This window comes from Papaver somniferum, unplaced genomic scaffold (genome assembly GCF_003573695.1).
Source record: "Papaver somniferum cultivar HN1 unplaced genomic scaffold, ASM357369v1 unplaced-scaffold_24, whole genome shotgun sequence".
Lineage (NCBI taxonomy): Eukaryota > Viridiplantae > Streptophyta > Magnoliopsida > Ranunculales > Papaveraceae > Papaver > Papaver somniferum.
The window spans coordinates 3,064,917-3,086,821 of record NW_020634374.1 but is presented as its reverse complement, the minus strand read 5'-3'; the positions used below and the strand labels follow the sequence as shown (position 1 = coordinate 3,086,821).

General features: G+C 38.9%; 1 long non-coding RNA gene across 1 annotated transcript; it reads left to right on the top strand.

Annotated features, from left to right (window-relative positions):
- The first annotated feature begins 18,327 nt into the window (after nt 1-18,327).
- Nucleotides 18,328-21,705, top strand: LOC113341024. The gene is made up of 4 exons (XR_003355719.1): nt 18,328-18,624; nt 20,432-20,516; nt 21,145-21,316; nt 21,505-21,705. It is a non-coding gene; the product is annotated as an uncharacterized LOC113341024 (long non-coding RNA).
- The last annotated feature ends 200 nt before the right edge of the window (nt 21,706-21,905 follow it).

Genomic DNA, 21,905 nt, shown 5'->3' with positions numbered 1-21,905 from the left:
ATCCAGCCACTGTTACCAAGCCCAGTTCACATCAAAAGACCAAAAGCCCACTGAGCCCAAAACCATTTCATTGTTACAAAAACCCACTAAGCCCAAAGCACAATTAGAAGCCCAATAGCAATTTAGAACCCATATAGCTAGAAACTCCAAACACCCCCAGTCTCTGTGGATCGACCCGTACTTGCACGAGCTACAACTGACGACCGTGCACTTGCGGTATTACTGTAGGCCCGTTTCATTTCGCTTCAATTTCACACTTTCCCGGGCCCACCACAGAGATAGCACTTCAATCTTGACCGTGCGGAGATGGCGTTGTTGACCTTGGAATGGCGTTGCTTGCTTGGAATGGTGGATGACGCTGCTTTGGCTGGGACGCGGAACGACAGACTTGGAGATGGATGCTGACTTAGATGTGGATTGTTGGCGCTGTAAGTGGCTTGTTGGCGCTGGGCGTGGCACTGGCTGGGACGCTGACCGTTGGTCCCGGCTTGGGCGCGGACTATTGGCGCTGGCTTGGCCGCGACATGTTGGCGCCATGGAGCGTTGTCAGCGTGGGCCCGATTACCTCTTTCTGTGTATAGCCCAAACAAGAAACCTTCCTTCACTCGAACTCCAAAATTGCTATGCCTATAAAATGCGTTACCTATCCTCTTTATCTCGTATTATTGGCTTTGTTTCCACGTATTGGTGCTAGAGGCAGAGCAGTAGCAATAAAGAAGGCAAGCATATTTCAGGTACGTGTCCCAGTGTTTCTTCTTTTGCTTGCTCTTTTGTAGAAATACTTCAGCATGAATGATTCCTCTTTGCCAGTAGCACCGCAGTAATGTTAGCCACCATGTTAGTAATAACGAAAACAATTATTATGAAAAGTAAGCATGCACGGACGGGTGGCTGCCATTAATTCCTTTCCCATGAAAACCTAGCTTTAGGGTTTCCTTTTTCTTTGTGGTCGTGAGCACAATTTCTGCGGTGGGATGCACTCTTCCTTTTGTCCGAGAGCATGCTTCCCGCTGCAAGACACGGTTTTGGCTAGGGGCGTGTTTTCCGCGGCAAAATATGGCTTGTTAAAGCGAGCATCAGTCCTCACTCCTTTTGCTATGCGTGCTCCTCTTGGCTACGCGTGTTATGACTTGTGGTTAAACAAAGTTTCCCGTAGAAAACTTGTCGTGGATTTTTTTTTTGATCATTGTACTCGATTCTGACAAAGCCTTCATGCACATTTTTCTCAAAGTAGTGACTTTTCTCCGTTTTCTCTCCATTGTAGTTAAGCATCATAAAAGGATTTTGTTTAGATGTCACCTGAAAGCGGTCTCGCCGTTGCGTCGAAAAATGCTAGCGTCTCCAAACCGAATATGGATGATGAGTTCTTCACAAAGTCTTCCACAATTAAGAGGACACATCCCAAATATGTCACGATCCTTTTAACCGGTTCCGTAAATGAGGGGGACGTCCAATCGGTTCAGCCAGGGCGCGTAATGTGGTTTTGTCTTCAGAGAAAAGAGTATCCTGCTTCTCCTATCGACTTCAAGATCTGTCAAAGTCCATTACAGTCTTTTGATAAATGGATGCAATTCATGATAAGTCAAGACTGCGTGAAGGCCAATCTGACCGAGGCGCAAATCATCAATGCTGTCATGGCTTCTGCAACACTTCGAATCAGGAAAGACATTGCGGGCTTGATCACTTTTATATCCAGCTGGTGTCCGGATACTCACGCGACCATATGTAGGTGGGGTGAAATGACCATTTCTTTGGAGAGCGTAGCCATCTTTCTGAATCTTCCAATAACATGGAATTTTAATATCACTTTGTCTGATGAAGAAGAAAAAATGCGTACCATCCTCGTCGAGAAGTCAGCAGGATTCATTCGGAAGAAAAATGAGACGAAATGCTTCTATAACTGGTGGGTGTCTGAATGGTTCCCGGGTGAATCAGAGTCAAATCAGAAGCTGAGTAGTACGATCCATGTTGCGGTATTTTTGGCTCTGTGGCTATCCAGAGACATTTTTGATGATGACTCTGGAAAGAAGGAGATAAGACAGGAACTCATCAAATTTTCCATCAAATTGGCGAAAGGTGTCATTCTCCCAATTGGTGGCTTGTTTCTTGGATCTTTGTACACCCATCTGGATCATCTGGCCGCAGACATGCATGCTTCCAATGGTTATATGAAAGTAGACTCGTGCGTCCACGTTGTTTTCCTCCAAGCGTGGCTGTGAGAGCACTTCAAAAATTATGCTCCTAACCCGCTGGCTTCATTTCCTGAATCTTATGGAGGATCTAGGATACTTCGTTGGTTGAATAAGCGTCCAAAAGCTTGATCAAATCTCATTGACTTCCTCGACAATGCGTGCGCAGTTAACTTTCGTCCCTGGTCTCAGGTCCATGCATCCATAGTTCAGGCGAACACTTTTGCCTCTTCCCCGAACACGACTTTTCTTTCTACTGAAAATAATATGAGCGCTGGAGAAATCATATTCATGTGAAGCTGTATTCCCGGACACGTGTCGTCTTTTTTCCGAGGATCTTATGAGGCCGTTCCTTATAACATTGACAGGGTTTCTCGGCATATGGGCTTTGACCAAGTAGTCCCATTTCTTCGTCAGTTGGCGGCTCCAGAAGAATTGTTGTCATCTGCTCTTGATGCCAGTGTCCTTGTGCCGGGTAAAAGTATCCCTTTCCTGCTTTCAGAACGAAATCCAGCGACTACCTCCAGATATAACATATTTTGGTAGGATGAGTTTCTTTCCATCCACGGGTTCGTGAATGAAGTGGTGAAAGATCCTCGTGGCAAGCCTTCCCCTGCGATCTTGGCGAAACATCCATTATTGAGGGAGCTTCCCACAGTTAAGCGGAAATCTCTTAGCCCGGATATGAAAAGTCCCCAGGAAAGAGAGCGAAGGTCAAAAAATCGTGCAGGCGGCTTCCAATCGGGTTCGACAGCTCTTGTGACCTTCAGTTCTTCCAACACACGGGTATTCATGAACTCCTCATTAACTTGATTGGATTACACGGATCTTCTGTTTTGTCGCTGAACATCTCTTCTCCCTTTTTTTTTTTTGAAACTCAGGGTCTTGATAGCACGAACGCCTTTGCCCAACTCGCACGTAGTCATAAGATGGCGTCTCTCAAGAAAGTGGGTGGAAACACTGAGCCTCCCCACGGTGAAGGAGGATCCGAAGAGAAGTAAAGTTCGGAATCCAGTGGTGATGAGAATAGCTCTTCTGAAAGTAGCGACGAGTCTTCTTCCAGTGAGCCCTCAGACGAGTCAGTGAGTTTTCCACGTGTGTGTTTTTTTTCTTCATGGGCTATTTATTTGGAATAAATGCTCAATCGATAATATTGCAGGAAGGAAAAATTCTTGGAGATAACCCTGAGAGAGAGAATTGTCACAGTGAAGATATAGCTTCGTCTCCAATCATGGAAGCCGTACCCGCTGGTAATCCGGAGATGGAGGTTGATCGTCCTGGAGAGGTTGCTATGCTTCAAACGGCGAATAACACTTTTGTAGCTGCTGGTGCAATTTTTACCAAAGAACCCTTGTTGGTTGCGAGTTCAGCTGCAGGCGCTGCTTTCGTCCCTCCATTCTTGACTCCTTATGAAGATCACGTGCTGATTGGAGGTTTCAGTGTACCAGTTAAGTATGAGGCGTTGTATACCAAGATATGGCAAATGTATAGACATATTGCCACATCCAAAAAGATCACTAGCCGATTTGCGCTGGTCAAGCGCGTAGAAGAAGTTTTATCTTCGATTCATGACATGTGCAATGTGACTGGACATACTGTTTGTGGAGATGTAATCTCGAGATAGAAGTTTCACCGGGATATGTGCGTAAACTTTGAGTTCAACGTCTCTTGGTTCTGTGAAGGTTTTTCCGAGATCCAAAAGTTTCAGGCTGAAGCGATCGAAGGTCCCTCTGTGGATGTGATCAAGCAACAAGAAGCAGAAGTCGAAAGGTTGTCTCGGGAGTTGAAGCTGAAACAGGCGGCTCTTCAAAGCGCGAAGGATGCTTTCTCCAAGAAGAACAAGCCATTGCTGAATGGTTTCCCTTGAATATCATCTGTCTTCTGAACTCCCTTTTCTTAGGTTTTCCTTTTTTTTGAAAGGCAAACAAAACGCCTAGTTTATGGTTTGATTTTCTGGTTTTTTGGATTGACAGATGATTGCTTCTTATGAGGGTTTTGGATTATTTTTTGGAATGAACTATTTTTTAAAGAATTCCACTTTGATTATGACTGTGAGTAGCACAATTATTCCAGAAAAGTCACGAAACCATGAATGTCGTATGAAAATGGAAAATATGGGACAACATGAAATTTTGGGATAACATAGTTATCAGTTTCTATTATCAATGTTGAAACTCAAATCAATAGGTCGTGTAAACATTACCTGACAAAAATTACTCGCTTTTAGGGTCTTTCAACAAAACTGGATTCTCAGGGTGTAAATCCGAGTTTTGTGGGTGACACCGTCCAGACTGCGAGAAGTACCCAGTCGCTCTGTGAAACATCCAGTCCCCAGGCGCAATTCTCCTTTAGTGTCTTGAGAAAAATAAGCACCTCCTTCTGAGTCGAAGCCATGTCTGTCTGAGCTCTAGCAAGAATTTCCTGTCTTTCCATCAAACCAGCAATGGTAATATGGGATCGGCTTCCTCTGGCTCCCCAGTCTCTCGTCCTGATGGTGGAGTAGCAGCAATTCTGGTGGCGGTTGGAGATGTCATACTTGAAGAAACGTTGGGGGTGGTGGAAGCGGCTCTGGCTCTGGTGATCGGAGGTGTAACGCCTTGGGTAACATTTTCCGCGTTGCTGGTGTTGATAGGTGGCGTATTAATGCCACTGGAAGGAACGTTAATGCCGAGTATGATTTTAGTGCTAGTGTTTTCAGGGTTTGTTGCTGATCCGGACCTGAGTTCTACCATCTTGAGATCAAGATTGAAAAATGAAATTGGAGATTGATATTGCAACCGAGAGATTAATCTCCCACTGTGGTCACCAATTGTTTGTGGGTGAAAACTGTTTCTACTGGTTTTGGTAAATTTAGGTGTGTGGATGAGAAACGAATCTAAACCCTAAACAATACACTGCACGGGTGTACTTTTGATTCGAGAGATCAATCTGTACAATCCTGGCCTAAACCAAGATATGGTCGTTCCAGGCTTGCTTCGGTCACAAAGTGAAGCAGAAGGGTAGATCTTAGGGAGGGAAGCGAAGAAGGTGTTGAGACTGGAATGGTTAATTCTGAAGGTGTGGTTGTTTTATGACTTGTATCAGAATTTGGAACAGGCTTGCAGAATGAAAGCTATCAGTTCTTTTGTGATTTCTGGATATTGTGTTGTTCTATGACCAAAAACTTGTGTTTTGGTGGAAATAGGTGAAACCTATTTATATAATTCATAATAAAACGTACCCTGGTCTCGTAGGAAGTGGGAACGATTGAGTGATGGAAGAGTGTGTTACCGTCAGAAACCGTGCTTCCATTATGAAGGAAGTGGATCATTTACACCCGTTACTTCTTGCCACCATTAACCATCCCGCTTCATGAAACTTTCTTGTAACGGGCGTATTGCACGCCGCACACTGTAAACCGCCTGACCAATACCCTGAAGAGTATCCCCCAGTTTGTGACATGTTTGACGTCTCGAGTGTTTTCGTGGAAAACATGTAGGAGTTTCCTACGAGTGGTAAGTCAAGGTCAAGAGACTTGCTGTAGAAAAAATAGCATGTGATGCTATTAGGTTTATCTCGGCTGGTCGCCTAAAACTCGCCACAAGCCTGTCAGTTCGGTGGCGAACTTGGATGGATGAGATTGCATCTCATGAGAAAGGGTAGCCATTGATTATGGCCACGTCTTGTTGGCGCTTTATATTGGCACAGTGGTGCTTTGATCGCATGCCGACGATGTAGTGGCGTCTTTAACGCACACCAGTAGCACTGCGGCATGGCTGGCATAGTTTCGTGCATGCCAGTGGCACGGTGGCATGGCTGGCATAGTTCGCGCATGCCAGTGACACGATAGTGCAAGTAGCGCCTGGCATAACCATGGCCGCTAGACTTTGGCACATTAGTGTTAAGACTCAAATGCGGTGTGGAAACATCAGTTCCATTCGCCACATCAATCCCAATGCTTTTTGGAATATTATGTGGCTTGATTGGCGTAGTAACTTTGCTAAATTAGGGTTTGGCATGCCGAAACCCTAATTAGCGCATACGGTATGCGGCATGTGGCCATGGCATAGCGGAGTTTTTATGTAAACGGTGCCAGATCCATGCCAAAAGAACCATAGCCATGCCATTATGTGAAAATGGCCACATGAGTCAATATTTCCACGAGTGGCATGTTGTGATGCCTTTATTAGGGTTTTCACGGCTCGTGGCATGTTGTGGGCCCGGAGTGGCATAGTTTGTGCCACGACTAGAAATAAGGGTTTCATCCACTTCCACTAGAGAATGGCCATGCCTAACGGTTAGGCTAGCCAAATTGAAGTCCGTTGTGATGCACGTCACGAACATAGAGTGGGTTGGCACGTAGGTGCGTTATTTATGGCGCGTTGGCACGTTAGGCGTGTTTTGGCATGCCGGCGCTCGGCATGCTCGTTTGGCATGTTGGAGCGGTTTTGGGAAGCTAGTTTGGCATGGCGACCACTTGACGCAATTTCCACCTCTTTTAAAGTTGTGGCGGGTTTAGGGAAATCTGATTGGTCAATAAAAGTAAGGGAGGCCAAGCATGGGTGTGGCTACCATTTTGGTGCGCGTGGCGGGTTTAATGCAACCTGATAGGTCGATGGGAAATAGGGTCGGCAAGTATGGGCCCATCCACAACTCATGGGAGTGTGGCAGGTTTAAAGCGACCTTATTGGTCGACAAAGGAGTAAGGTCCTGTTAGGTAGCATGGGGCGTGGCCAAGTGGCGCCGATTAGCCTATGGCATGGCCACGCTTCCCTCATTGTTGCTCCTACTCCGCGGCTCTGTTTATTCTTTGCTTTCTGACTGAGTATTTTGTGCAAGGGCCTTAACCTTGGCACTTGGAGGTCCGTGCTACTCTGCTGCGAGTGAAAATAAATCCGTCATGCCATACCAATATTAAGGGTTCTGCCAGGGAACATGAGTGCAAGAAAAGTACTCAGCAGGCTCCGACATTTGTGAGTAATGCAGCTAGGAGCTTATACACTCATTAGGCTCTATACTAGTGAACAGTTCATCCAGGAGCTTGAGTTTCGATATAATGTGAAGAGACACATAGGTAATCGTCATATTTTGATATATTCTCCAAATTCCCCGCGGAATATGGACATATCTATGTCTACTACATCTGATGCCGGGTCAGGTAGATAGACTTTTACAAATTTATCCCTAAGCCAAAAACCACCATCAGCAGGTTGATATGAGAGTAATCATATGGCTAACCTCGGTTAAATATTTGTGAACCAACATGGTGTACACGTTTAGGTACGGTTACATAAACATAAATGAGGGTACATTTCATTTCTGTGTAACAATCTAAGTTCGATCTAACGGTTGAAAGATATTAGTTTGGTTGAATCGGGTATTTCATCTAACAGTGATTATTGAATGCTTTGTTACCAAGGTAACTTGGATTGCAAACCCTGATTTGAAAACTATATAAAGGAGAACTCTAGCAAATTGGGAAACCTAATCCCCACACCTCTTGTGTGTTACTAGTTGCATAACTAGAGTCGATTCTCCTTTAACCTTTGGGATTGTGAAGCCAGACCCAACTATTATCTTTGTAGTTGCGTGATCTGATCTTGATGTTTCCATCGTGTTGAGTACAATTGAAATAATTATCTCGAGATTTTATATCTCCTATATGCAAGATAGAAAAGTAATCAGAAACAAACTTTGACTCATCGTTTGTGATTCCGCAATAACTTGTTTCGCTAGTCGATTAAGTTTATGTCATGAGTAATAATCTTGATGTTCTTTCCAGAAACAATAACTTGTTTCTCTAGTCGATTAAGTTTATGTCATGAGCAATAATCTTGATGTTCTTTCCAGAAACAATAACTTGTTTCGCTAGTCAATAATCTTGATGTTCTTTCTAGAAACACGTTGGTTGGAAAGCTAAAGATATTTGATCATGAGCATACATCCAAAATCGGAAAGGATGTTGCCTTCAAAGCACAAAAGAACACTAAATTACTTGACAAAAGTAAAAGTTTTTATGTCTCTGAGGATGATCTTTCTGAGACTGATTCATCAAATGAAGATCTTGACAAATCGGTCTCTATGATCACAAGACAGTTTAGGGATCTTCTATTGAAGAGAAGTGAACGGTTTTCAAGAGACAAACCTAGGTCGTCAGTTAAACCTCACAATCGCGTTCCTCCTAAAAGCATGGATGCTGACGAGGCTGATGACGAGGATATGCCACAGTGCTTTAAGTGTAAAGGTTTTGGTCATTTTGCGAATGAGTGTCCAAATTGTAGAAAATACACTAGAAACAAAGGTCTTGCTGCAACTCTTGATGAAATGTCTGATCACTATGATTCCATTGAAGAAGAAAAATCAAGTGTTACACTTCTTTGTGAAGATATCGATTTTGATAACTGTAGCAATACATACATCAATCTTGATATTCTTCCAGAAAGAAACTCAACCAATCTGGAAGAAGAAATTAACCTTTCTGTTGGAAACTCTTTGTCTAGTTTTTCAAATTCCTCTATGTGCCTAGCAGCTTGCACATCTTGGGAGTCTGAATCAGTATATCCATTGACATGTTCTTATTGTTCATTCAGGGTCATGAACTTTCAAAGTGTTTCAAGTATAAACACAAGATGAGACATGTCAAGAGACTTCAACGAAGAGAAAATCGCCTAGAAAACTAGCTCAAACTTGTTCAAAAAAAACGCTGAGGTATGTAATATTTTATCCTCTTCAACGAAGTTGGTTTCCAAAGATAGGTCAATACCACTAGAGAAAAGAGTATGGTCTAAACACTTTGATAGACAGGGATATATGAATTCCTTTCAAAAGAGTCATGGTGGACAAATTGTTGTTCACCACAGCACAACTTAATTGTATTTTTTTTGTGCATATTGTCTCATGTGCCTGATTAAAAGAGACAAGAACATGCGCACCTCAGGCTTAAAAAGAAAAAACATAAAACCTTTTTGTGTTGCTTTTCTTAAGATTTGTTGTATGATTTGGATTCATATCTAATTGATATTGGAAGGAACCTCCATGTTTATCAAAAGAGGGTTATTCTCGACTATTCCACTCTCTTTAGGGTCGTGAATCGAGTGTGCGTGAACCTGTGTGGTTAAAAGGTTCCATAACCCTACATTCCTTTTTCCTTCTTTGAAACTCTTTTTCATCTTAAGACTACCGGTAGTTCACATCACATGAATTTCTGCTAGAGTTTGTGAACTGAAAACAAACTCAATCCGGGTACTTAAGTATGCGTACCTGTATGCATACTCGAGTGGGTTATTTTCAAAAAAAGGTTTATTCGTGAACTAAAATATATATAAACTGTTAGAGCACTGCTCGGTCGAACTCGCATGCGTTGCTATCTCAAGCATGTTTGTTAATATTAGTGATCAAAACTATAAGTCTTGATTTCTAGTCTACTATAGCTAAGTCTCGGACTAGGATAGAAAGTGTAGTTGATCTCAAGAACTCCATGGTGATCATCATACAAGACAAAGAACTACTCAAGGAACTAGTGGAACTTCATCTACTAAAGGTATGTGGATACTTGAATTTATCTATCACTCAAAAGTCTATCTACTCTATCTCCTATCTTGAGACAAAAGTCGTTTTACTATATAGACTTTGTTTATACACATTTTCTATTTCGAGCCGAGTTTATCTCGCCTATCTATTTCTCGAAATATGTGTTGGTAAGCTTTCGCTTTGGCCAAGTTCATCTTTATCTAGTGACGAAAGTCATGTTAAGTTTCAATCACTTGAAAATGGCTTTGACGAAAAATGGTTTGTGAATAACAATTATACAACGTCCTCTAAGAATGTTTCAATGATTGAAATGAGAGTTTAGAATATATATAACCATTGTTGGATATAAGCATTGTGTGGTAACACATATATGTATAAGTCCTTATTCCTTGAACCAAAGTATGCGTACTTTGTTGATCAGGAAAACCGGAACAGAGTCCGTGAACCCAGTCCGCGAACTGTCGGAGGTTCTCGTCCCGAGAAAATATGCTGGAGTTTGTGAATTATTTACAAACTTATTCCGGGTACTTAAGTCCGCGAACTTAAGTTGGTTATTTCTAAAAACGATTATTCGTGAACTTATACTTATATAAACTAAGGAATGCAAGTTTGCAAACCGTGGCTATAAAGTTCATGAATCGATTCCTGTGAATCAAATATTTTTTTTGCTTCGATTGTGTCTTGTATACTTCTATAAGATCTAAGCAATTGAACAACTCTTTAACTAGTTTATTTGAGTCATTTGAACTAGTTATGGTGAAGAAAAATATGGTTGATATGAAAGTGCTCATATGGATAACCATTTGGTTAACTATTGTTGAACCAATGAATGTACATGTTTGGGTACGGTTACACAAACCTAAAGTCGTGCATTTCATTTTTGTGTAACAAGATAAGTTTTCGATCTAGCGGTTGAAAGATATTAGCTTGAATCTAATCAGGTTTTCATCTAACAGTGAATATTGAATGCTTTGTTACTAAGCTAACATTGATGACAAACCCTGATTTGAAAGACTATATAAGGGAGAACTCTAGCAACTGGGAAACATAATCCCCACACCTCTTGTGTGATACTAGTTGTATTAGCTAGAGTCGACTCTCCTTTAACCTTAGGTTTCTTCGAGACCATGTAGGTTAACAACTTGAAGACTTCATTGGGATTGTGAAGCCAGACCGATACTACTTTCTTGTATTTGTGTGATCTGATCTTGCTGATTCTATCGTGTTGAGTACAATCGTAACGATTGGCTTGAGATTGATATCTCTGATAGGCAATATATAAAAGTAATCACAAACATCTTCGTTTCATACTTTGTGATTACACAATATCTTCTTTCGCCGCGTCGATTAAGATTACTATGAGGTGATTGATAATACTGAGTTGTTCTTCGGGAATATAAGTCTGGTTTGGCAATTGGTTCCTGTTCACCTTGATTTATCTAAAGACGGAACAAAACTTGTAGGTGTCTCTGTAGGAGACAGATTTATCTATTACCGTAGACTTTTCTGTGTGATACATATTTGTTTATTAAAGTCTTCGACTTTGGGTCTTAGCAACTCTTAGTTGTGGGTGAGATCAACTAAGGGAATCAAGTGCGTAGTATCCTGCAGGGATCAAAGACGTAAGAACATAACTGTACCTTGGATTAGTGTGAGATTGATTGGGGTTCAACCACAGTCCAGACCGAAGTTAGTTTGTAGTAGGCTAGTGTCTGTAGCGGCTTAATACAGTGTGTGTTCAATCTGGACTAGGTCCCGGGGTTTTTCTTCATTTGCGGTTTCCTCGTTAACAAAACTTCTGGTGTCTGTGTTATTTCTTTTCCGCATTATATTTTGTTATATAATTGAAATATCACAGGTTTTGCGTTTGAATCAATCAATTAGAATATCCAACCTTTTGTTGTTGATTTACATTGATTGATACTTGAACATTGGTCTTTGGTACCGTTTAAGTGATTTCTATTGTATTCAATTAGACTCGCAGATTTCTATTTGCTTGAGTAAGTATTGAATCGATAAAGAGAGATATAACTCTTTGATATACCTTATTAAGATTGAGTCTCGTTGATTCTCTTGAAAGTAAATTGGAGTTAGTCCATACAGATTGCTCAGCGAAATATTGGGTGAGGTTGTTGTACCCCCACTTTTTCAATTGGTATCAGAGCAGGAAAACACGTTTAAAGACCTTACAAGTATGTGTTTGTGGCAATCTGACTCTGAGGACAAAATCTCTTCTCTGGAATATACGCATACCAAGATGTCTCCTAAAGCTTTTAACTATGCCAAATGTCTTGGAAATACCTCAAAGGATTGCTCCTTAGATGATTCTTACGAATCCCGAGGTAGGAAGGTTGTTTCATCAATTGTTGACATCTCTCCTTCCAATGAGACAATTGACAGCATGGCAAAAGATGAAATGGAGCTCACTAGAATCTCAAAAAATTCTATTGAGGCCATTGATTTTCATGATCATGCTCAGCTTATTGATGAAGTTGAAAAGTCTCTTGATCGAGAACGCGAACTCTATAATATGATTGAGTCCTTCTCTAACAATATTGAAAAACTTCTCCAAGAAACTACTCTACAACGTGAAAATATTAGTAGTCTTGAGAATATTGTCAAGGAAGACTCAATTAAAGAAAAACGTTTGATCGAGACGCATTCATCAGATCTAAACAGACTTCGTATCGAAAAAAAGAAACTAGGCGCATCTCTTATTCTATCCCATGAACAGTGCATATCCTTGGAAAAGGAAAACTCTGTCTTACGGAGAAATTCTTTTGTACCAAATAATTCTCATGAATTACACAACACATGAAGGGATGTCCTACAGAAGAAGGTTGTGTGAAGAAAGGTTTACATGACTTACAATCTTCTCATATGGCTATGAAGTTAAAACAGGTGCCAGTTATTGCTTCTCCACCACAAACCTATACATTCTGTGGGAAAAAGAATCACTATGCTATTCACTGTTTTTCCAGGAGGAAACAAATCTCTAATCTTCATAATTTGCTTCTTTATACCATCAATGGAGTAAATAGTCTGTCGACTTCTACAGTGAATCTCGTACCCGCAGAAAACCAGAAATCTTATAAAAATGATCTCCTTTCTAGAAATCATGACAGGGTACAAGTTCATCCCATTGGTATAAATTATTGTGCCACTAATGAACACATTCCTTGTGTTTATAAGAATGAATCTGGTAAATCTAAGTCAACAAATGGATCTCTCTCTATCCTGATCCTCTTGAACCAATCTCAAGAGGTCCTAGATTTAGTCCTCATAGAAAGCCTTCTAACGGATATGTTAAACAAGTTGTGTCTTACTCCTCTGGGATGAAAGACAACCAAAGAAAGGAGAAGAACACAAAGATCAAACTGTCAGATGATATGTACAACTCCTTTCTTAATGATCACAGTGGGATTATTTCTCACTCTACCACCTGATTCCAGGTATTCTTTTCCTTGTTTCTAACTTGAGAGGTGCAAGGAAAATTACTGAGAAATGCTCAAGTATGTTGTATATTTTTTTTCTGTTGAAGTTTTTGTGCTGACGGTCCACAAACGTTCGCGTCCTCCTCTTGTGAGTTCATAGGGTTTCCATAACAAGAGTTTCCTTCTCCTGTTTACAAAACACATATATATTCACTCTATATGGTGTTTTTCCATCCCTAACAAAAAATTACATGGAGAACTCTGCAAAATCTCAAGAGATTGTGCATCTTGATATGGAGGACGACACTAAAGGACGTGAATCAATTCAAGAGATGGTTCTAAAGAAGATGCTTGAAAGAAAGGATCACAACTCCTGGATTGATAATTCTGTCAAGGATTTGATGCGTTTTCAGAACGATTCAATGGTCGAGTTTGCAAATCTTCAACTGCAAATAAACCAACTCTTAGATGGTCAGGATATCGGAATCAAAAGAAGCTCATCATGGACTGCGTCAAGGCTAGGAAACTTTCTCGGGTTGTTGATCGTAAAGTTGGTGTTCTAACTCACGAACATGGTGTGTCTACGGTCAAGAGAGTAAAGGAAATCAGTGATACCTTCTTTGATGGTTTCATTGAACGGTATGAGGTTCTCAATGAACTTTGATTTCTATCGCCTAGTAAATCTTCGGATGAGAATTTTATTTTCTTGTTTTGTTTAGAAGAATAACTAGAGTTTGGAATAGCCATTATTATGATTACACGTAGCTATGTCCAACGTTTTCATCTTCATGTTTTTAGGTTTATTTGTTTAAATTCTAAAATTGTTTGGAAGATGATTTTTGCAGTATTGATCTTTATGGTTTTATATATTGCAATTTTTTATGGGATATGTGTGTTTGCGCCCGTGAACCATGATTGTCCCATACCTTGTCAAAATTTAGTCTTTTATATGTCGATATGCATGTGTTGATAAAAGAATGAATGAAATTTTGACATTACAAAAGTTTGAAGCCTATTATGTCATTATCGATGGAAGATAGGATGACCTTTTGTTTGCGAGGATTATGTCTATTGTATGTCATTGTGCAAATAGTGATGTAAAATATAATGAATCCTTGTCTATTCCGCAGCATTTTGTTGATCTCCGATCCATAATCCTTGTGCATATATTGTGTCGTTCCATAAGGTTTCTTATGTTGAGCACAATCGACTGAGTTGATTATTTTATTATGATTAATTTAGTTGTTTTCTTCGTAAGTTCGCTTATGTCGAGCATGTCCGATTAAATTGATAATTTTTTTGTGATTAATTTGATTGATCATTTCCGATTAGATTAATCATGGGTTTTCTTGTGGTTAATTTAATTGAGTATTATTTGGATTCAAATTCATATCCGTATGTGATTTGTTATGTCCAAAGAAATCATTCTTTTCTCTTGAAATTAAGGTCGCTCTTGTTGTTCTTTCGGGAATGACATATTATGGGGGAGAGTTCTTAATTGAACTTGTGCTTAATTGCCAAATCTTTGTGGGGAGTGCGGGTGTGGAATATTATAGGAGTTATCTTGTATCTTTATAAACTCCTTGATTAAAGCATTTAGCTTCGAATTTATGATTGCATCTAAATAAGTTGATATGTGCTTGCTTTTGGTCATGAAATGTCTCTTTGGAAATTTCATTAGGATCCCGTTTTCGTACCTTTGCCAATTTGATTGACAAAAGGGGGAGAATTAATATGTAGTTCACACTACAAATACATATGGTTTTCGGATCATTATGTAAGGGGGAGTGGTTTCCATGTGAGATGGAGTATTGACTAAGGGGGAGTCATACATATCACCATAGTATTGTTGTCGAAGTTGTGATACAATTGAACTTTGATGTTGTATAATAATACCATGGCACTGTATAACAATGATTGAGAATTCTTGTTTTCTCATTGTTATAGCTACGGATTTCAACAACGATGATGCTAAACTTACAACCTTTGGAATCGTTGGAGTACTTGGAAATGACGAAGATTTCGAGTAATGTTGAAGATTAGGCATGTGGAATAGGAGCTACAAAAGTTCATTTATCTATTTTTGTATTCCATATGTATTAATAGTTTTGTCACTAAAATTGACAAAGGGGGAGATTGTTAGAGCACTGCTCGGTTGAACTCGCATGCGTTGCTATCTCAAGCATGTTTGTCAATGTTAGTGATCAAAACTATAAGTCTTGATTTCTAGTCTACTATAGCTAAGTTTCGGACTAGGATAGAAAGTGTAGTTGAGCTCAAGAACTCCATGGTGATCATCATACAAGACGAAGAACTACTAAAGGAACTAGTGGAACTTCATCGACTAAAAGGTATGTGGAGACTTGAACTTATCTATCACTTAAAAGTCTATCTACTCTATCTCCTATCTTGAGACAAAAGTCGTTTTACTATATAGACTTTGATTATACACATTTGCTATTTCGAGCCGAGTTTATCTCTCCTATCTATTTCTCGAAATATGTGTTGGTAAGCTTTCGCTTTGGCCAAGTTCATCTTTATCTAGTGACGAAAGTCATGTTAAGTTTCAATCACTTGAAAATGGCTTTGACGAAAAATGGTTTGTGAATAACAACTATATAACGTCCTTTAAGAATGTTTCAATGATTGAAATGAGAGTTTATAATATATAACCATTGTTGGATATCATCATTGTGTGGTAACACATATATGTATAAGTCCTTATTCCTTGAACCAAAGTATGCGTACTTTGCTGATCAGGAAAACCGAAACAGAGTCCGCGAACCCAGTCTGCAAACTGTCGGAGGTTCTCGTCCCGATAGGATCTGCTGGAGTTTGTGAATTGTTTACAAACTTATTCCGGGTACTTAAGTCCGCGAACTTAACTTGGTTATTTCTAAATCGATTATTCGTGAACTTATACTTATATAAACTAAGGAATACAAGTTTGCAAACCATGGCTATAAAGTTCATGAATTGATTCGAGTGAATCAAATCGTTTTTTGCTTCGATTGTGTCTTGTATACTTCTATAAGATCTAAGCAATTGAACAACTCTCTAAATAGTTCATTTGAGTCATTTGAACTAGTTATGGTGAAGAAGAATATGGTTGATATGAAAGTGATCGTATGGCTAACCATTTGGTTAACTATTGTTGAACCAACGAATGTCCATGTTTGGGTACGGTTACACAAACCTAAAATCGTGCATTTCATTTGTGTGTAACAATATAAGTTTTCGATCTAACGGTTGAAAGATATTAGCTTGAATCTAATCAGGTTTTCATCTAACGGTGAATATTGAATGCTTTGTTACTAAGCAAACATTGATTCCAAATCCTGATTTGAAAGACTATATAAGGGAGAACTCTAGCAACTAGGAAACCTAATCCCCACACCTCCTGTGTGATACTAGTTGTATTAGATAGAGTCGATTCTCATTTAACCTTAGGTTTCTTCGAGACCCTGTAGGTTAACGACTTGAATACTTCATTGGGGTTGTGAATCCATACCGATACTACTTTCTTGTAGTTCTGTGATATGATCTTGTTCATTCTATCGTGTTGAGTACAATCGTAACGATTGGCTTGAGATTGATATCTACGATAGGCAAGATAAAAAGTATCACAAACATCTTCGTCTCATCGTTTGTGATTCCACAATATCTTATTTCCCCGCGTCGATTAAGATTATTGTGAGGTGATTGATAATACTGAGTTGTTCTTCGGGAATATAAGTCTGGTTTATCAATTGGTTCCTGTTCACCTTGATTTATCTAAAGAAGGAACAAAACTTGTAGGTGTTTCTTTGGGAGATAGATTTATCTATTACCGTAGACTTTTCTGTGTGATACATATTTGTTTATTAAAGTCTTCGACTTTGGGTCGTAGCAACTCTTAGTTGAGGGTAAGATCATCTAAGGGAATCAAGTGCGTAGTATCCTGCTGGGATCAGAGACGTAGGATCATAACTGTACCTTGGATCAGTGTGAGATTGATTGGGGTTCAACTACAATCCAGACCGAAATTAGATTGTAGTAGGCTAGTGTCTGTAGAGGTTTAATACAGTGTGGGTTCAATATGGACTAGGTCCCGGGGTTTTTCCGCATTTGCGGTTTCCTCGTTAACAAAACTTCTGGTGTCTGTGTTATTTCTTTTCCGTATTATATTTTGTTATATAATTGAAATATAATAGGTTGTGCGTTTGAATCAATCAATTAGAATATCCAACCTTTGGTTGTTGATTTACATTGATTGATACTTGAACATTGGTCTTTGGTACCGTTCAAGTGATTTCTCTTGTATTCAATTGGACTCGCAAATTTCTATTTGCTTGAGTAAGTATTGAATCGAGAAAGATAGATATAACTCTTTGATATACTTTATTAAGATTGAGTCTCATTGATTCTCTTGAAAGTATATTGGAGTTAGTGCATACAGATTGCTAAGCGAAATATTGGGTGAGGTTGTTGTACCCCTACTTTTTCAATTGGTATCAGAGTAGGCAAACACGTTTAAAGACCTTACAAGTCTGTGTTTGTGGCAATCTGAATCTGAGGACAAAATCTCTTCTCTAGCATATACGCATACCAAGATGTCTCATAAAGATTTTAACTATGCCAAATGTCTTGGGAATACCTCAAAGGATTGCTCCTTAGATGATTCTTCTGAATCCCGATGTAGGAAGGTTGTTTCATCAATTGTTGACATCTCTCCCTCCAATGAGACAATTGACAGTATGAAAAAAGCAGAAATGGAGCTCACCAGAATCTCAAAAAAATCTACTGAGGACATTGATTTTCATGATCATTCTCAGCTTATTGATGAATTTGAAAAGTCTCTTGTAAAGACCCTCAAGTTCGTCAACGCTATTTGACTGGTCTAGCAATAGTCAAGAGACGATTTAACCGATGATGACTCGATTAAGTGACGAACATAATTAATAGAAATTAATCTAACAACGATATAGATACGAAACTAGTATCACTGGATAGGTCTCGAAAAGTTATGCGTATTGGAGTACTCGAACGTGTCATTCAGATACCGGACGAAGAAGATATCTTTGAATTAGTGCAAGGGTAAAATATCTTAGGCCGACCTGGCTGCCCATATCATTTTGGTTGGTGCCTTTATCATTTTCGTTGGCCTTATCTTCACTAAAACGTGTCGAGAGAAATCACTTTTCTCTTATCTTCTTCTCTCTTCTTTTTTATGTTATTCTTCATCTTTTTCTCTATCGATCCCAATTCAGAAGAACTGGTTTGAATCTTGTGTGAGTAAGCTTAGTAACACGGTAGACTGTCAGTGATGAAGTTAGTTTAGCTTTGTATGAAGAAGAATTTGATGCTGCTAAAGAGAATTAGAAGTTAGGTTTTCTGAAGTAGGGTTTGTGTAGAACCGGCGAAGATATAGTGTTAATAATGGATGAAGAGAAGAGGGGTTGTTGTTGAATTGATGTCATAAAGCTGTTCAATTGTGGAATCGAAAGAAAAAGGTAAATCAGTGATTTAATTAGGGTTTCTGTTTTGATTTCTTTATGAAATTGAGTTTGGTTTGATGTTATATTTTATGGGTTTATTCTTAATTGAAGTTAGATAGATGTATTAAGTTTAATTTCAGTTTCTAGAAAGTTGAATTGGAAATTAGGGATCATCCTGTTTAGGGTTAGTTGGTATGGATTTGGGTCTGTGGAGAAGAAAATTGGAGTTTTTATGCTGATGTTTAGCAAGGAGAAGATGAAGATCTGTGTGTACATCAAAGGCAGGGAAGATGGTTTAGATACAATGTCAGGTGTTGATCAGAATGGAGTTGTAGCAACTCATGGTTGATGATAGAACCAACTGTGTTGGTAGAATTGGTGAATTGGGATTGTTGTTGGTGTTTTGGAATTAGAGTCTTGTGATTAGAATATGAGATGAACTGGATATTGGCTAGCCAGATAAGTTGGTTATGGTGTTGTTGTTGTTGAAGCTAATGGAGCTGGTGGTGAAAGGTTGCAACAAATATAGTTTGAGTGTGTGGGTATTAGACATTGTGTGTGTTGAATGAGTCGAAGTTGATTGATATGAACTATATGTATGAACTGTGCAAGTGAAGTGGCAGAAATGGTTACAGGGTAACTGGTAGAATTATATGAAGTTTTCTCTTAGAATGGGTTTTGTGGTGAAGATGTTAATGAAGATTGATTTTGATCTAAGCAGTTAAAGTTGTGTTAATGAAATGGACATGGGAATGAAATGGTGGTGAAACTGAGATAAGTAAAGTTTATGTGAATCTGCAATTGAGTGATTTTGTTCTCAACTGACAATGAGAATAAGTTGTAGATGAATGTGATACAAGTGGAATTGACGATTGTAATGGTGTTGAAGAGGTTGTACTGTGGAATGGATATGTAAGGGAGTATTGGCAGTTGAGATTGTTGGTGTTCTGAGAATGGTTGCAATGGTATTACCATGAAGACTTGAGTTTTGAGTTCAAGATACAAATGGGTCTGGTTGTATGAATTATAAGAATCAAAGTAGGGATATTCTTATTGAATGAACTTTTCAAGTGAAGCCTGGCGTTATTATAGCCAGTGCTGGGAATTGCAAGGTGAAAGGAAATGAATTTGGAAATAGAGATGTATGAATCTGTTAAGAACAAATGAAGTTAATGATGTTATTGTTGAAAGCTTGTTAGAAATGAGGATGGATGTTAGATGTAGCTTTTAGAACTGTAGTTAGAATAGTGTTCGTAACTGATTGTTTTTAGCTTTGAGCATCTTTTCTTTTCAGTCAGATGTAACTGTTTTATTTAACTTAGATTTCTGACTGAATCGACCTACTTGACTCAGTGATTCAACTGGTTTAACTCGTTGACTAAAACTTGACTTTTACCTTGACCCGCTGACCGAGATTTGACCTTTGACTCTGGACTTAGATGTTGACTGTTAGTTGACCTCTTTAATTGTTAGAGACTGTTAGTTGACCTGAGTGGATTGGGCCTTCTGTATTGGGCCGAGTTTAGTGGACTTGGGCTTAGTGCAATGTATTCTTAGTTTGATGTTTTGGACCTCGTGGTCCGAATTAACCTTTGGTTCCTTCTACAAAGTTGTAGATACTCTTTAGGCTTACCAAATGGATCTATGAAATTAGTAAACCTTTGTTATGCTAAAGATAGAGAATGAAAGATCTTGAACCATTAGTGGGCTTAGAACCATTAGATAGTTCACTTAACCTATAATTAGAGAATTGCATGAGATTATGATTTGAGCCTTGTATGAGCCTTTCGGCTAATTCTTAGAGTGCTTCTGTGATTAACAGTTAGTCGTTATTAACAACAATCGACTCAAAGGATTATCCAGTGGATTGAACATCTCGAGGTAGGTGAGGCTTGTCATTAAAAGAGGTGAGAATCGATAACGAACTCTCTTGTATTCATTATTGTTTTAAAAATCTATCTTTTATGAAATGCATGCATGTCTTTGCTACTATATGATATGTGTACGCATGTATTATATGTGTGTATTACAAACTAGTTTTCTTTTACATTTTGGGATGGGCTTGGATCTTTAGAAACAACTAATATCTGTGTTTTGGGAGTATTTACTTATTTTCCAAAATGTGATTCTTTCCATTGGCTGGAAAGTGGTTACAATCTTTATTTGTTGTTAGCATGAAAAGGAGAAGTTTTCCTTTTGATTGGTGTGAGATGTGTGCTCCCAAATGTTATATCTATTTATTGCAAACCTAGATAGGCCTCGTTGGGATGAATATTATATAGGTCTGGTTTTAATTTGGCCATTATATTTTCCCTATTTCTGTACGGGGGCAACGCATGTCTCATACATGGATGTTTACTGTTCTTTTAAATTACTTTCAAAAGCTATTATATTATGTTTTGGTGTTTAGAGAAAGTGATGTTGAGAATCTTATATAAGATTGTTGGATTTACGCGGTGTATATGGCTCTGCACTGTGTTTTCGGTCGGATATAATGTTGTTACCATTTGTTTCCTTTGAATACTTGCTATGTAGAGTGCGGGTAAAATAAGGTACTGATAAGGTACATATCGTTTATGACTTGAGGACGAAAACCTCATGGGCGCTTTAATGATCATTGAAGAATCCGCAACAGTCATGCCTTGCTACTCCGAAGGAAAACGTCGCTCAACTACTGTTTATGTTGTGAATGTGTGCCGGTTTATTGGTTGGTAGAACTTTATAATTTCAGTATTACTATTATTTTAATATGCTTTATATGTTTTCCGTGTTTTATCGGTTTTCAGTAAAACCTGCATTATCTTTAAATCATTTTAATGATTACTTGAAAGTTAGTTGTTATTTCTACGGGGAACCCCTTTTAGGGATGACGTGCTCACCCATTCCCACTTTTAGTTTCAGAGACAGATCAAGTTATGCACGTGGCGATGAAAGCTTTGAGGAGTTGGTTAGCTTCCGCTATGTATATTTTGTGTTTATATTGTATTTGTAAATCAACTCACTATTAATTATGTAACACTTGAGAGGAGTTCATTTGGAAATAAAGATGTATGAATCTGTTAAGAACAAATGAAGTTAATGATGTTATCATTGAAAGCTTGTTAGAAATGAGGATGGATGTTAGATGTAGCTTTTAGAAATGTATGTAGTTAGAATAGTGTTCGTAACTGATTGTTCCTAGCTTTGAGCATCTTTTCTTTTCAGTCAGATGTAACTTTTTTATTTAACTTACATTTCTGACTAAGTCGACCTTCTTGACTCAGTGATTCAACTGGTTTAACTCGTTGACTAAACCT